This window comes from Salvelinus fontinalis, chromosome 31 (assembly GCF_029448725.1).
Source record: "Salvelinus fontinalis isolate EN_2023a chromosome 31, ASM2944872v1, whole genome shotgun sequence".
In the NCBI taxonomy this organism is placed as follows: domain Eukaryota; kingdom Metazoa; phylum Chordata; class Actinopteri; order Salmoniformes; family Salmonidae; genus Salvelinus; species Salvelinus fontinalis.
This window is the reverse complement of record NC_074695.1, coordinates 43838485-43853778: the sequence shown is the minus strand read 5'-3', so window position 1 is coordinate 43853778 and position 15294 is coordinate 43838485.

The window sequence follows — 15294 nt, the reverse complement described above, 5'->3', positions numbered from 1 at the left end:
AGTTGAAACATTAACATCATATACCGTTTACAATAAGCCTAAGAAGCTTGAAAAAGCTTGAATCCAGGTAATGAGAAACTCTGGTAAAATGCCTGCCCGTTTGTTGTTTTTCCAGTTACACAGGCTCGGTTTCGCATATCATGGGTATTGTGTGATGACGTTTTCATCTGATTGTCAAACAATCAGGTAGCGGTCCTGCTGCTGGGTTGTTGCCCTCCTACGGCCTCCTCCACGTCTCCTGATGTACTGGCCTGTCTCCTGGTAGCGCCTCCATGCTCTGGACACTACGCTGACAGACACAGCAAACCTTCTTGCCACAGCTCGCATTGATGTGCCATCCTGGATGAGCTGCACTACCTGAGCCACTTGTGTGGGGTGTAGACTCCGTCTCATGCGACCACTAGAGTGAAAGCACCGCCAGCATTCAAAAGTGACCAAAACATCAGCCAGGAAGCATAGGAACTGAGAAGTGGTCTGTGGTCACTACCTGCAGAACCACTCCTTTATTGGGGGTGTCTTGCTAATTGCCTATAATTTCCACCTTTTGTCTATTCCATTTGCACAACAGCATGTGAAATTTATTGTCAATCAGTGTTGCTTCCTAAGTGGACAGTTTGAATTCACAGAAGTGTGATTGACTTGGAGTTACATTGTGTTGTTTAAGTGTTCCCTTTATTTTTTTGAGCAGTGTATATATACATACAGTTGAAGTCTGAAGTTTACATACACTTACGTTGGAGTCATTAAAACTTGTTTTTCAACCACTCCACAAATTTCTGGTTAACAAACTATAGTTATGGCAAGTCGGTTAGGACATCTACTGTGTGCATGACACAAGTCATTTTTCCACTTATATTTCACTGTATCACAATTCCAGTGGGTCAGAAGTTTACATACACTAAGTTGACTGGGCCTTTAAACAGCGTGGAAAATTCCAGAAAATGATGTCATGGCTGGCATGTCTGTCTCCTAGAGATGAACGTACTTTGGTGTGAAAAGTGCAACTCAATCCCAGAACAACAGCAAAGGACCTTGTGAAGATGCTGGAGGAAACCGGTACAAAGTATCTGTATACACAGTAAAAAAAAAAATCCTATAATCGACATAACCTGAAAGGTCGCTCAGCAAGGAAGAAGTCAGTGCTCAGAAACCGCCATAAAAAAGCCAGACTACGGTTTGCAACTGCACACAGGGACAAAGATCATACTTTTTTGGAGAAATGTCCTCTGGTCTGATTAAACAAAAATAGAACTGTTTGGCCATAATGACCATTGTTATGTTTGTAGGAAAAAGGGGGAGGCTTGCAGGCCGGAGAACATCATCCCAACCGTGAAGCGCAGGGGGTGGCAGCATGATGTTGTGGGGGTGCTTTGCTGCAGGAGGGACTGGTGTACTTCACAAAATATATGGCATCATGAGGCAGGAAAATTCTGTGGATATATTGAAGCAACATCTCAAAACATCAGTCAGGAAGTTAAGGCTTGGTCGCAAATGTGTCTTCCAAATGGACAATGACCCCAAGCATACTTCCAAAGTTGTGGCAAAATGGCTTAAGGACAACAAAGTTAAGGTATTGGAGTGGCCATTACAAAGCCCTGACCTCAATCCTATAGAAAATTAGTGTGCAGAACTGAAAAAGCGTGTGCGAGCAAGGAGGACTACAAACCCAACTCAGTTACACCAGCTCTGTCAGGAGGAATGGGCCAAAATTCACCCAACTTATTGTGGGAAGCTTGTGGAAGGCTACCCGAAACGTTTGACCCAAGTTAAACAATTTAAAGGCAATGCTACCAAATACTAATTGAGTGTTTGTAAACTTCTGACCCACTGGGAATGTGATGAAAGAAATTAAAGCTGAAATAAATCCCTCTCTACTATTATTCTGACATTACACATTCTTAAAATAAAGTGGTGATCCTAAGTGACCTAAGACAGGGAATTTTTACTAGGATTAAATGTAAGGAATTGTGAAAAACTGAGTTTAAATGTATTTGGCTAAGGTGTATTGAAACTTCCAACTTCAAATGTAAACACATACAGTACCAGTCAAAAGTTTGGACAAACCCACTCATTCAAGGGTTTTTCTTTATTTTTGCTATTTTCTACGTTGTTGATTAATAGTGAAGACATCAAAACTATGAAATAACACATATGGAATCATTTAGTAACCAAAAAAGTGTTTAAACAAATCAAAATATATTTTATATTTAGATTCTTTAAAGTAGCCACCCTTTGCCTTGATGACAGCTTTGCACACTCTTGGCATTCTCTCAACCAGCTTCATGAGGAATGCTTTTCCAACAGTCTTGAAGGAGTTCCCACATATGCTGAGCACTTGTTGGCTGCTTTTCAATCACTCTGCGGTCCAAACCATCTCAATTGGGTTGAGGTCGGGTGATTGTGAAGGCCAGGTCATCTGATGTAGAACTCCATCACTCTCCATCTTTGTCAAATAGCCCTTACACAGCCTGGAGGTGTGTTTTGGGTCATTGTCCTGTTGAAAAACAAACCAGATGGGATGGCGCATCGCTGCAAATGATGTGGTAGCCATGCTGGTTAAGTGTGCATTGAGTTCTAAATAAATCACAGACAGTGTCACCAGCGAAGCACCCCTACACCATCACACCTCCTCCTCCATGCTTCATGGTGGGAACCACACATGTGGTGATCATCCGTTCACCTACTCTGCATCTCACAAAGACATGGCGGTTGGAACCAAAAATCTCAAATTTGAACTCATCAGACAAATGGACAGATTTCCACCAGTCTAATATCCATTGCTCGTGTTTCTTGGCCCAAGCACGTCTTTTCTTCTTATTGGTGTCCTTTAGTAGTGTTTTCTTTGCAGCAATTCGACCATGAAGGCCTGATTCACGCAGTCTCCTCTGAACAGTAGATGTTGAGATGTGTCTGTTACTTGAACTCTGTGAAGCATTTATTTGGGTTGCAATTTCTGAGGCTGGTAACTCTAATGAACTTATCCCCTGCATTAGAGGAAACTCTGGGTCTTCCTTTCCTGTGGCGGTCCTCATGAGAGCCAGTTTCATCATAGCGCTTGATGGTTTTTGCGACTGCACTTGAAGAAACTTTCAAAGTTTTAGAAATGTTCCGTTTTGACTGACATTCATGTCTTGAAGTAATGATAGTCTGTCGTTTCTCTTTGCTTATTCAAGCTGTTCTTGACATAATATGGACGTGGTCTTTTACCAAATAGGTCTGTATACCACCCCTACCTTGTCACAACACAACTGATTGGCTCAAACGCACTAAGAAGGAAAGAAATTCCAAAAATGAACTTTTAACAAGGCTCACCTGTTAATTGAAATGCATTCCAGGTGACTACCTCATGAAGCTGGTTGTGAGAATGCCAAGAGTGAGCAAAGCTGTCATCAAGGCAGAGGGTGACTACATTGAAAAATCTCAAAAATAAAATATACTTTGATTTTCTAAATACTTTTTTTGGTTACTACATGGTTCGATATGTGTTATTTCATAGTTCTGAGATCTTAACTACTATTCTACAATGTAGAAAATAGTAAAAATAAAGAAAAACCCTTGAATGAGTAGGTGTGTACAAACTTTTGACTGGTACTGTATTCATCACCCCAAATTTTTTTTTTAGTTGATGCTGCCTAATTATTTGCCTTATTTTACTCCACTTGTTTTTCTGGAGTAGTTCTTATCAAAAACCCTTTTCCTATTTCAGTGCAGGCGACGCAAGCCTATGTTTATGCCGGCCTGACAACATTTGACATGACATATCTATGGACCAGCAGATTAGATTTTTGTTTGGACACTTCAACAGCCAGGTATGAGTTAGAATCATTGTTATTGTAAGCTGACACCACATAAACTCCAGGTTATGAACCTATTGGATTGAAAGTGAATGTGAAGTTAAAAAAAAAAACAAGATCTTATGAACATTGATCATAGATCTGTGTGCAAGGGGAGCAGCACCCCTGAATGGGCACAGGAGGGAGCTAATGTAGCACAGTTGGTATTGAGTGGTGGGGCCGCTCAGTCTCGCTCTCAAATCAGTGGAGAGATGGTGTATGGAAAATCAGTAAATTCTCTCTCACTCATAGACACACATGAATAAGCCCACACACATGAATAAGCCCTTACAAACGGAGCCTTAGTCATACACACATGGACCGATACACAACTACCATTGGTTTCAATACTATATTTTCTTTTGCATTGCCCAGGCAGGCTGCATCTTGCACAGTTTTGACAGCCTAATGGCATAGACAGACCCCTGAGTCAATCATCTAGAATAATGTCCTCTGAGGACGCTTCCCAACAAAACCTCTCTCTGAGGAATCACCTTCATTATCACGCTGTATAACTGGACAGATGGTTCCTAACGTCTGACTGAAAAGTGTCTGAGATCTTTGAGGGGATTATGTGGATTGAGGATGTTATTCTACATTGTGTTGTACACCCAGACAACAAGTAAATGTAGTGAATACCGGAGGGTATGAATTTAGTGAATACATTTCAAAGTGTCTAGTCACAGATGGCACAGATTCTAATTGTAGCATTCTGTTTTCTAGGTGAAATCGAAACCCAGTGGTGTAACCCTTTATGGTTTGACTAAATGGGTGCCTCGACGTGGACCAATGGACCGCAAGATGAGTCTTAAATAGAGACTAGTGTGGGCAAAATCATGCTACAAGTTCCCCACCATCCAGTAAAATCTGAAAGCTACATACTCATAGGTGCCTGAGTAATGGAGCAAATGGAGCAGCTGCATCACCACTTTCAAAATAGCGGTGCAAACTAATGTTTTTGCACCCCCACTTTTTTACCAGTAAAGTATCATGATCCATTGGATAATTTGTCATTTTCAAGGATTAGTAATAATTTGAGCTAGTCCGTATTAAAATCGATATGGCCATTTTATATATTATATACTGAGCAAAAATATAAACGCAACATGTAAAGTGTTGGTCCCATTTTTCATGTGCTGAAATAAAAGATCTCAGAAATGTTCCATATGGACAAAAAGCTTATTTCTCTCAAATTTTGTGCATCCCTGTTAGTGAGCATTTCTCCTTTGCCTAGATAATCTATCCTCTTGACAGGTGTGACATATCAAGAAGCTGATTAAACAGCATGATCATTACACAGGTGCACATTGTGCTGGGGACAATAAAAGGCCACTCTAAAATGTGCAGTTTTGTCACACAACACAATGCCACAGACGTCTCAAGTTTTGAGAGAGCATACAATTGGCATGTTGACTGCACGAATGTCCAACAGAGCTGTTGCCAGAGAATCTAATATTAATTTCTCTACCATAAGCTGCCTCAAGCGTCTTTTTAGAGAATTTGGCAGTACGTCCAACCAACCTCACACCCGCAGACCCCGTGTAACCACTTCAGCTCAGTACCTCCACATCCAGCTTGTTCACCTGCAGGATCGTTTGAGGAGGGGGAGGAGGGTGCTGAGGAGTATACCTGTCTGTAATAAAGCCCTTTTGTGGGGAAAAAAACTAATTCTGATTGGCTGAGCCTGGTTCCCCAGTGGGTGGACCTGGCTCCCAAGTGGTTGGGCTATGCCATACAACTCTCCTTCCGTGGCCTCCAACTGCTCTTAAATACAAGTAAAACCAAATGCATGCTCTTCAACCGATCGCTGCCTGCTCCTGCCCGCCTGTCCAACATCACTACTTTGGACGGCTCTGACTTAGAATATGTGGACAACTACAAATACCTAGGTGTCTGGTTAGACTGTAAACTCTCCTTCCAGACCCACATCAAACATCTCCAATCCAAAGTCAAATCTAGAATTGGCTTCCTATTCCGCAACAAAGCATCCTTTACTCATGCTGCCAAACATACCCTTGTAAAACTGACCATCCTACCAATCCTCGACTTCGGTGACGTCATTTACAAAATAGCCTCCAAAACCCTACTCAATAAATTGGATGCAGTCTATCACAGTGCCATCCGTTTTGTCACCAAAGCCCCATATACTACCCACCACTGCGACCTGTACACTCTCGTTGGCTGGCCCTCGCTTCATACTCGTCGCCAAACCCACTGGTTCCAGGTCATCTACAAGACCCTGCTAGGTAAAGTCCCCCCTTATCTCAGCTCGCTGGTCACCATAGCAGCACCTACCTGTAGCACGCGCTCCAGCAGGTATATCTCTCTAGTCACCCCCAAAACCAATTCTTCCTTTGGACGCCTCTCCTTCCAGTTCTCTGCTGCCAATGACTGGAACGAACTACAAAAATCTCTGAAACTGGAAACACCTATCTCCCTCACTAGCTTTAAGCACCAGCTGTCAGAGCAGCTCATAGATTACTGCACCTGTACATAACCCATCTACAATTTAGCCCAAACAACTACCTCTTTACCTACTGTATTTATTTATTAATTTATTTTGCTCCTTTGCACCCCATTATTTCTGTCTCTACTTTGCACTTTTTTCCAATGCAAACCAACCATTCCAGTGTTTTTTTTTGTTTTTATTTTACTTGCTGTGTTGTACTCACTTCGCCCCCATGGCCTTTTTATATTTTTATTTATTTATACATATATCTGTTTGCCTTCACCTCCCTTATCTCACCTCACTTGCTCACATTGTATATAGACTTATTTTTTTTCACTGTATTATTGACTATATGTTTGTTTTTACTCCATGTGTAACTATGTGTTGTTGTATGTGTCGAACTGCTTTGCTTTATCTTGGCCAGGTCGCAATTGTAAATGAGAACGTGTTCTCAATTTGCCTACCTGGTTAAATAAAGGTTAAATAAATAAAATAAATAAATAAAAATAAATGCCCTCCCAGGGCCACCCATGTTGCGCCCCTGCCCAGTCATGTGAAATCCATAAATTAGGGCCTAATGAATTTATTTCAGTTGACTGATTTTCTTCTATGAACTGTAACTCAGTAAAATCTTTGAAATTGTTGCATTTTGTATTTTATATTTTTGTTCAGTATATATAATAACTAACAGATTGCATTTTGCAGGCTCTCCCCCTTCGCCAAAATGAATGGTTTTGCCCACTCGAAAGTGTTGCTTCGCTCCCGCTCGCCACTGTTTTGGTTCAGTGCCGTTAGAAAGCAGTTTTACCACTTGTTTTTAAAATGAAAAGGCACCTGCAAAATCTTTTTTTGTATCTATTTTGTTGTGTTCTTCTTACATTAGTATTTTGTTTTATGGTGTTACATATAATTTGAGCTACGGGCACCACAAGCATATTTTGTCATTTCACTTTGCCTGTAAGAACCATGATGAACACGGGCATGTCGGATTATGTATCGCTGTCGCGCCGCTTTTTTGGGAATTAAAAATTGCTCGCATCCTCGCTCCTCGCCTCTTCAGAACCCATTGGTGAAGAAAATCAGAGGGGCGGGACCTCTGGCTTTCTCATCCAATGTGTTTTGAGAAGGAGAGAGGACGCGAGGAGTAATGCAATTGAGATCCTCCCACTGGTTACATCTTTGCAGAAAACTGCATGTCCAGTAGCACGCGCGCTGTCAATTGACTAGCTTGTAAATAGACACGGAGAAATAATCAGTAGGCCTAATATTGCATGATTAAATCTGTGAAAATGTTTTCTCTCTAAGCTGTTTAGAGGCATTTATTGCTCTTTTTTTTATTATTTTTTTTATTTCACCTTTATTTAACCAGGTAGGCAAATTGAGAACACGTTCTCATTTACAATTGCGACCTGGCATACTTACTTTTCATGATTATTCTGTTTCTTCACAATTTGTTGTAAAATCTGTAGCCTACTCACTGTGGTGTGTTGTTTAAGGCCATGCACCACAGGCTGAAATTACATTTTTGCATCTACCTATCATTTTTGAGATTTGTTGGTATTTTGGTCGATGTAATATTATTATTTTCAAAAAGTAAACAAAAAATGTCAAACTTGATGAAAATGTATGTTTTCTTTAGTTTATCATACTACCGTCATCAACATTTTTATGAATTTGTTCTTTAAAATGGACACATCAATCATTTCAATGCTCTCTACATTGAATTACACATTTCAAAGCTCATTTCATAGAGAATATTACAAACTGGACTACATTTAGTAACTTACTTTGAAGAGATGGTGATTGGGTCTAAATAGGCTTTTGTCATTTGGTAGTCTTAATTCAGTGTACTTTAACTGTTATTTCCCAAAAGTCAGACTCTTCCCACATGCCAACTCCTTTTTCTCAGCTTCAGAAGCATCTGCATTCACCAAACGTCACGTCACGCACCTCCCCTCTATCACCAACCCCCGGGGTAGACCTCCTGGGAGACCACAAGGTGAACATAATCTATGACCAAATTTAAATGGGTGTGCCTGGGTTGACACAAGATGGCCCCCACCCCTGTGTCAGACACATCTGTCTGGACCAGGAGGGGTTTTGAGAAGTGCGGGGTGACGAGTACCAGGTGCGAACATAGCTCGTCATTCAGGGCCTGGAACGCCGCCTCTGTGTCCTCCATCCATCGCACCGTCTGGGGTAGGCGTGCCTTCGTTAGGTCTGTGAGGGGAGAAGCTATTGCGGCAAAGTTGGGTACAAATCGACTGTAGAAGACTGCTAACCCCAGGAACTACTTTACCTGCCTCTTGGTTCGGAGGACCGGCCATTACCTAATGGCTGCGATTTTTCTTTGGGCTTCACATTTCCCCACCTGATTCGATAGCCCAGGTACTCCACCTCGGCGTAGCCCAGCTTGCAATTGTAGGGGTTCGCGGTCAGCCCTGCTTCCCTTAGCGCATCCATCACTGCCTGTAACCCACAGAGATGGGACTCCCAACTGTCACTGTGCACGATTATGTCATCCAAATAAGCAGCAGTGTACTCACAGTGCGGGCGCAGGACGCGGTCCATGAGTCGCTGAAAGGTCGCTGGGGCCCCTTGGAGCCAGAAAGGAAGAACCTGGTAGTGGTATAGCCCCCCCCGGGGTGGAGAAGGCCGTCTTCTCCCGGGAGGCCGCTGCCAGGTCCAGGGTAACCCTTCGTCAGGTCCAGGGTCCTGTCGTATCTTGCCTTCCCCAAGTGGTCGATCAGTTCATCCACCCGGGGCATGGGGTAGGCGTTGAATTTACTGACCTCGTTCAGGTCCCAGAAGTCATTGCAGAAGCGGACGGTTCCGTCCCGTTTCGGTACCAGCACTATAGGGCTAGACCACTCATTGTGGGACTCCTCCAGTGCCTCCATCTCTAGCATTGTCGTCACTTCCCGCTGTACCGCAGCCCCCCGGGCTTCTGGTATCTGGTAGGGCCGTTTATACACTTTTTCTCCTGGACGTGTGTTGATATGAAGTTCCACGAGATCCGTATTCTGCTGGACCAACTCTCTGAGCGCTTGTCATTGGGTCCGGCTGAGGTCTTCCCCCATGGCAACTTCGACAGAGGGTGGGGTCTGCTGTCGCCGGGTCCACGTTATGCACAGCGCCTCTTGTCCATGCCACCTCTTCAGTAAGTTCACATGGTAAAGTTGGAGGGGTTTCTCCACCCCGACTGGCGGACCTTATGATTGACGTCGCCTACCAGCTCAACGATGTCGTAGGGCCCATGCCATGTAGCCAGAAATCTGCTCTCCATTGTGGGGATCAGCACCAAGACCTTCTCACCCGGGTGGAACTCTCGTGGTTGGGCCCCCCAGTTGTATACACGCTCCTGGGTGCGTTGCGCCTGGGCCATGTGCTTCCTCACCACTGGCCAAATCGCCATCATCCTCTCCCTCATCTCTTCCACGTGTTCTACCACGCTGCACAGGCGGGTCGGTTGCTTCTCCCAGACCTCCTTGGCTACATTTGAAGTCGGAACTTTACATACACTTTAGCCAAATACATTTAAACTCAGTTTTTCAAAATTCCTGACATTTAATCCAAGTAAAAATTCCCTGTCTTAGGTCAGTTAGGATCCCCACTTTATTTTAATAATATGAAATGTCAGAATAATAGTAGAGAGAATGATTTATTTCAGCTTTTATTTATTTCATCACATTCCCAGTGGGTCAGACGTTTACATACACTTAATTAGTATTTGGTAGCATTGCCTTTAAATTGTTTAACTTGGGTCAAACGTTTCGGGTAGCCTTCCACACGCTTCCCACAATAAGTTGGGTGAATTTTGGCCCATTCCTCCTGACAGAGCTGGTGTAACTGAGTCAGGTTTGTAGTTCTCCTTGCTCGCACACGCTTTTTCAGTTCTGCCCACAAATCTTCTATAGGATTGAGGTCAGGGCTTTGTGATGGCCACTCCAATACCTTGACTTTGTTGTCTTTAAGCCATTTTGCCACAACTTTGGAAGTATGCTTGGGGTTATTGTCCATTTGGAAGACCCATTTGCGACCAAACTTTAACTTCCTGACTGATGTTTTGAAATGTTGCTTCAATATATCCACAACATTTTCCTGCCTCATGATTCCATCTATTTAGTGAAGTGCACCAGTCCCTCCTGCAGCAAAGCACCCCCACAACATGATGCTGCCACCTCCGTGCTTCACGGTTGGGATGGTGTTCTTCGGCTTGCAAGCCTCCCTTTTTCCTCCAAACATAACGATGGTCTTTATGGCCAAACAGTTCTATTTTTGTTTCATCAGACCAGAGGACTTTTCTCCAAAATGTACGATCTTTGTCCCCATGTGCAGTTGCAAACCACAGTCTGTCTTTTTTATGGCGGTTTTGGAGCAGTGGCATCTTCCTTGCTGAGCGACCTTTCAGGTTATGTCGATATAGGACTTGTTTTACTGTGGATATAGATACTTTTGTACCTGTTTCCTCCAGCATCTTCACAAGGTCCTTTGCTGTTGTTCTGGGATTGATTTGCACTTTTCGAGCCAAAGTACGTTCACCTCTAGGAGACAGAATGCGTCTCCTTCCTGAGCGGTATGACGGCTGCGTGGTCCCATGGTGTTTATACTTGCGTACTATTGTTTGTACAGATGAATGTGGTACTTCCAGTCGTTTGGAAATTGCTCCCAAGGATGAACCAGACCTGTGGAGGTCTACAATTTCTTTTCTGAGGTCTTGGCTAATTTCTTTTGAGTTTCCCATGATGTCAAGCAAAGAGGCACTGAGTTTGAAGGTAGGCCTTGATATACATCCACATGTACACCTCCAATTCACTCAAATTATGTCAATTAGCCTATCAGAACCTTCTAGAGCCATGACATAATTTTCTGGAATTTTCCAAGCTGTTTAAAGGCACAGTCAACTTAGTGTATGTACATTTCTGACCGACTGGAATTGTGATACAGTGAATTATAAGTGAAATAATTTGTCTGTAAACAATTGTTGGAAAAATTACTTGTGTCATGCACAAAGTAGATGTCCTCACCGACTTGCCAAAACTATAGTTTGTTAACAAGAAATTTGTGGAGTGGTTGAAAAATGAATTTTATTGACTCCAACTTAAGTGTATGTAAACTTACTTCAACTGCATATATTTTGATTTGTTTAACACTTTTTTGGTTACTACATGATTCCATATGTGTTATTTCATAGTTTTGATGTCTTCACTATTCTTCTACAATGTTGAAAATAGTAAAAAAATAAAGAAAAACCCTTGAATTTGTAGGTGTGTCCAAACCTTTTACTGGTACTGTATATATATTTTTCTATTCTAAATTATTTTATGTATTTTTTCTCCCCCACTTTCATACAAAGTCAGGCGCCCATGTACATACTGTATTATCACACCCACCAATTAAAAAAATGTGTCTCAGGACAACTCTCAGCTCTGTGAGAAACACCCAATACAACTGGGAACCACATTTTTAAAAATGTATTGGTGACATGCACATATTTAGCAGATGTTATAGCGAAATGCTTGTGTTCCTACTGTAGCTCCAACAGTGCAGTTGTCACGTTCCTGACCTGTTTTCTGTTGTGTTGTATGTGTGTGATGGTCAGGGCGTGAGTTTTGGGTGGGCAGTCTATGTTTTGCGTTTCTATGTTGGTTTTGGGTTGCCTGGTATGGCTCTTAATTAGAGGCAGGTGTTTTGCGTTTTCCTCTAATTGAGAGTCATATTAAGGTAGGAGGTTCTCACTGTTTGTTTGTGGGTGATTGTCGTCCGTGTCTGTGTCTGCGCACCACACGGGACTGTAGCGTTTGTTCGTTCGTTTGTTATAGTCTGTACCTGTTCCTACGTGCTTCGTGTTTTATGTAAGTACTCTCGTTCAGGTCTGTGTATTTCGTTTTGTTGTTTTGTAAATTTATCAAGTGTTCTTCGTGTGTTTAGTTTCGTCTGGTTAATAAAGTATCATTATGTATTCACAACCCGCTGCATGTTGGTCGAATCACTACTCCTCCTCTTCGTATGAAGAGGAGGAGGAACACCGTTACAGAATCACCCACCAAACCCAGATCAAGCAGCGGGTTAACGGACAGCAACGACAGCAGCAGTGGGAAAAGCAGGATTGGACATGGGAAGAGATCCTGGACGGTAAAGGACCCTGGGCAGAGCCAGAGGAGTGTCGCCGTTCCAAGGCGGAGCTGGAGGCATCGAAAGCGGAGAGGCGACGTTATGAGGAGGCAGCACGGAAGCAAGGCTGGAAGCCCGCAAGTACTACCCTAAAATTTCTTGGGGGGGGGCTAAGAGGTAGTGGGCCGAGGGCAGGTAGGAGACCTGCGCCCACTTCCCAGGCTAACCGTGGAGAGCGGGAGTACGGGCAGACGTCGTGTTACGCAGTAGAGCGCACGGTGTCTCCTGTACGGGTGCATAGCCCAGTGCGGGTTATTCCACCTCCCCGCACTGGTAGGGCTAGATTGGGCATTGAGCCAAATGTCATGAGGCCGGCCCTACATATCTGGCCACCAGTACGTCTCCTTGAGCCGGCTTACATGGCACCAGCCTTACGCATGGTGTCCCCGGTTCGCCAACACAGCCCAGTGCGGGTTATTCCACCTCCCCGCACTGGACGGGCTACGGGGAGCATGCAACCAGGTAAGGTTGGGCAGGCTCAGTGCTCAAGGGAGCCAATACGCCTGCACGGTCCGGTATTTCCGGCGCTACCTCCTCGCCCCAGCCCAGTACCACCAGTGCCTACACCACGCACCAGGCTTCCAGTGCGTTTTAAGAGCCCTGTTCCTCCTCCACGCACTCTCCCTATGGTGCGTGTCTCCAGCCCAGTGCCTCCAGTTCCGGCACCACACACTAAGCCATCTGTGCGTCTCCAGAGCCCTGTACGCACTGTTCCTTCTCCCCGCACTCGCCCTGAGGTGCGTGCCCTCAGCCCGGTACCTCCAGTTCCGGTACCATGCACCAGGCCTACAGTGCGCTTCGAGAAGTCAGTGTGCCCTGTTCCTGCTCCCCGCACTAGCCTTGAAGTGCGTGCCGTCATCCCGGTACCCCCAGTTCCGGCACCACGCACCAGGCCTACTGTGCGCCTCAGCAGGGCAGAGTCGGCCGTCTGCCCAATGCCTTCTGCACTGCCTGTCTGCCCAGCGCCTTCTGCACTGCCTGTCTGCCCAGCGCCGTCTGAGCCATCTGTCTGCCCAGCGCCGTCTGAGCCATCTGTCTGCCCAGCGCCGTCTGAGCCGTCTGTCTGCCCAGCGCCGTCTGAGTCGTCTGTCTGCCCAGCGCCGTCTGAGTCGTCTGTCTGCCCAGCGCCGTCTGAGTCGTCTGTCTGCCCAGCGCCGTCTGAGTCGTCTGTCTGCCCAGCGCCGTCTGAGTCGTCTGTCTGCCCAGCGCCGTCTGAGTCGTCTGTCTGCCCAGCGCCGTCTGAGTCGTCTGTCTGCCCAGCGCCGTCTGAGTCGTCTGTCTGCCCAGCGCCGTCTGAGTCGTCTGTCTGCCCAGCGCCGTCTGTCTGCCCAGCGCCGTCTGTCTGCCCAGCGCCGTCTGTCTGCCCAGCGCCGTCTGAGTCGTCCGTCTGCCCAGCGCCGTCTGAGTCGTCCGTCTGCCCAGCGCCGTCTGAGTCGTCCGTCTGCCCAGCGCCGTCTGAGTCGTCCGTCTGCCCAGCGCCGTCTGAGTCGTCCGTCTGCCCAGCGCCGTCTGAGTCGTCCGTCTGCCCAGCGCCGTCTGAGTCGTCCGTCTGCCCAGCGCCGTCTGAGTCGTCCGTCTGCCCAGCGCCGTCTGAGTCGTCCGTCTGCCCAGCGCCGTCTGAGTCGTCCGTCTGCCCAGCGCCGTCTGAGTCGTCCGTCTGCCCAGCGCCGTCTGAGTCGTCCGTCTGCCCAGCGCCGTCTGAGTCGTCCGTCTGCCCAGCGCCGTCTGAGTCGTCCGTCTGCCCAGCGCCGTCTGAGTCGTCCGTCTGCCCAGCGCCGTCTGAGTCGTCCGTCTGCCCAGCGCCGTCTGAGTCGTCCGTCTGCCCAGCGCCGTCTGAGTCGTCCGTCTGCCCAGCGCCGTCTGAGTCGTCCGTCTGCCCAGCGCCGTCTGAGTCGTCCGTCTGCCCAGCGCCGTCTGAGTCGTCCGTCTGCCCAGCGCCGTCTGAGTCGTCCGTCTGCCCAGCGCCGTCTGAGTCGTCCGTCTGCCCAGCGCCGTCTGAGTCGTCCGTCTGCCCCGAGCCGCTAGAGCCGTCCGTCTGTCCCGAGCCGCTAGAGCCGTCCGTCAGTCAGGAGCCGCTAGAGCCGTCCGTCAGTCAGGAGCCGCTAGAGCCGTCCGTCAGTCAGGAGCCGCCAGAGCCGTCCGTCAGTCAGGAGCCGCCAGAGCCGCCAGCCAGTCAGGAGCCGCCAGAGTCCCTCAGCCCGGACCTGCCAGAGTCCCTCAGCCCGGACCTGCCAGAGTCCCTCAGCCCGGACCTGACAGAGTCCCTCAGCCCGGACCTGACAGAGTCCCTCAGCCCGGACCTGACAGAGTCCCTCAGCCCGGACCTGACAGAGTCCCTCAGCCCGGACCTGACAGAGTCCCTCAGCCAGGACCTGACAGAGTCCCTCAGCCAGGACCTGACAGAGTCCCTCAGCCAGGACCTGACAGAGTCCCTCAGCCAGGACCTGACAGAGTCCCTCAGCCAGGACCTGCCGCCCCTTATCCCGGTGCTGCCCCTTATCCCGGTGCTGCCCCTTATCCCGGTGCTGCCCCTTATCCCGGTGCTGGCCCTTATCCCGGTGCTGGCCCTTCATTTAGGTGGTTTTAGTTGGAGGGTGGTCATTGGGAGGGGAATACAGAAGCGGGGAGTGACTATGGTGGTGTGGGGACAGCGTCCGGAGCCTGAGCCACCACCGTGGTCAGATGCCCACCCAGACCCTCCCCTGGACTTTGTGCTGGTGCGCCCGGCGTTCGCACCTTGAGGGGGGGGTTCTGTCACGTTCCTGACCTGTTTTCTGTTGTGTTGTATGTGTGTGATGGTCAGGGCGTGAGTTTTGGGTGGGCAGTCTATGTTTTGCG